Source organism: Lottia gigantea, assembly GCF_000327385.1.
Source record: "Lottia gigantea unplaced genomic scaffold LOTGIsca_55, whole genome shotgun sequence".
Classification (NCBI taxonomy): domain Eukaryota; kingdom Metazoa; phylum Mollusca; class Gastropoda; family Lottiidae; genus Lottia; species Lottia gigantea.
Genome location: NW_008709889.1, coordinates 1,522,975 through 1,525,787, shown reverse-complemented (window position 1 = coordinate 1,525,787; position 2,813 = coordinate 1,522,975).

The following is a 2,813-nucleotide window of genomic DNA, read 5'->3' as shown; positions in this document are numbered from 1 at the left end:
TAAAGCAATTAAAACATCTAACACCTAATGGCTTACAATAAAAAATATCAATTTAAATTTATAAATGGAGGCAAAATGGCCTTCAGTCATATAACACGTTTAATCAATACAGAACCATGGACATAATATGTAAAGAACAAATTTTAAGTGCTTTGCTTATTCAAGAAACAATCAGAAAATATTTTTGTTAAAATAAAACAAATTTCGATTCTAATTAGCCTGTGCTAGTGCCTTTTGTTGAATAGTAACTTGTTACCTTTCAAACACCCTAATCTCTATTATTATTATTACATACCTTTAATTTAGAGCCATCTAAAGTTAATAATAGTGAACCAGTAATGTGTTTATCTTGAAATACAGGAATATATTTATCTAATTCTAAGCCCAATAACCAATGACATACATGTTCATTATTCCACTCAATGATATTACACGATTGATATTGGTTCTGATTTCTTTTATTTGGTGATAAATTCTCCTGAAATATACAATTAACACATCAACTAATATAGTTGCAGAAACTATTGTTCTTGGATGATAATTTCAGTAACCATATTACAACATAATTAAAGATCCAATTTAATGCACCTTTTCTAATCAAGTTTTTTCTGCCATAGTGCTATTTGAACCAAGTTTCAGTTGAATAAGCTTTGTTGAAAGAAATAACACGACCGGAATGAATCTATCAATATAAATAGTTCACAATTAATTTCAATAACAATACTCTCTTTATCAAATCTTCTTTAAAGAAAGTGCTATAATATAACTTTCTGAGTAAAGTTTACCTCGGCTGCTGGTGTACCAGAGATATTATAAGAATAAGCTGATTTGGCACCGTCTTCATCAAATTCTGACACCATAGCAGATGATGTTATATCACTTGTTGAACTTACAACTACAAAATTATTAAAATTATATTTCATTGAATACCATCTGATCAACCAGTCCCTATATAAAATTTTTTTAATATCTTTCTAATGTAAATGTCTATTAATAATTTATTATGGCTATTTCTATTTCCTTTATTCAGTTTTTTAAAACCATTATCATATAAAGTGACATCAATATATCATCAAATATTAGCTTCTTTACATTCAACCAACATTCCAAAACTAAAATAAATGTTTCAAAGCTATAGCAATTTCAAGCTCACCACTCCAATTGATATATCTTGCCTTAACAAAAGGGTTGAGCTCATCACACCTATAATACTTGGACTTGCACACTAATTTTACAAAACACAATTGCTATAGACCAAATATATGAAGATTTGAGTTGTCTCAAATTTGAGTGATCTAGAATAAGTGAAACGCAAGGCTCAAATACATCCATGTACCCATTAACCTTACTTTATATAAAATCATTAAAGGATTATAGTGATATAAATATATTGGAAGAGATCAATTACATGCAATAAACATTAATAAAGATTAAGTTTGAAAGAATAGGGAAAGCATGCCGATAATTATTGGAACAAAAACAAAAGCAAAAAATCTTCAAACAAATCTCTTATAAGCTTATGCTTTAAACCCCATCAACAAAATAAAGAGAGAAATAAAAGCTGGTTTAGATATGGGTGATTATATTTACTGATAATTTACATTAAGATAAATGTTTCAATTATAATTCAAGAATTAAAGCACAACAATATACTGTGTACAAGAGGGTGTGTTTATATGTGTGTGTTTAAACTTGTGTGATACATCTTTTTTGTGATGTTAAAATACCAGTGATAAGAGAACTGTTGATTAGTACCACTGTACGATGTGTCAGTTACTTACCAGATGATGAATAGCCTGTATCAATTGGAGTACGAGAAATAAGAGTTATCCCTCCTGAATCTTCCTTTAAAGAAGCATTGGACTCTAATCGCTTATTTGATAATAAAACAATACTGGAACTAGATGTGGAGTTGTTTGATGGCTTATTTTGTTTCGGCTTCAACGAAAATTTTGGCAATCCAAACCCTGTTTTAATACGAAATAAGGAAAAGCATGCAATCAAAAAATCTTAAAACTTCAAAAATGAAAATCACATGCAATTAATTAAAACAAAACATTTTACGACAAAGAAAAAATCCATTTATAAGCATTTCATTAATAAAAACATTATTTTTCATGAGAAACACACTGCAAGAAGAAAATATTACAGTAATGAATTATTGTGTAGGTGAAATAAAAATATGTGAATTTTTAGTAAAAAGCGAGTGTTAAATTTGATAAATTGATTAAACAATATTTATTAATAAATTAATCAATTAACAAATTGAAATCCAGTACCAGTGCTGTCATTTATTCAGAATTTAATTAATAATATTTATTAATATATTAATCAATCAATTAACAATATTGAAACCCAGTACCAATGCTGTCATTAATTCAGAATTTAATTTAGAAAGGAGATGGTAAGGAGCTTTAATACTATAAACCAAGATAATAGACTAGAAAAGTTCAGATGAAAGTCTAACTATTACTTTGGTTGTTACTGTTTGATATTCAGAAAAGTTGATTTTTCTGCCAGCAAAAGCCATATGATCATTTAACAATATTAACCTAATATATAATCTCACCTGCTTTAATACCCATCTTACCCTGATGTCAATATACTAAGTAATCAGGGATAACAAAATATAATGACAACATCATTAACAGATAACAAGAAATTTAGTGATATTTTCTGTATAAATCACTATAATTAGTTTACACCTTATTAATAACATCATGTTTATTAACAATATTAATAAGGTATTGTCCTTGTTACCATTTTTTATACGCCCACATGAAATGCGGGGGGGGGGGGGGGGGGGGGGGGGG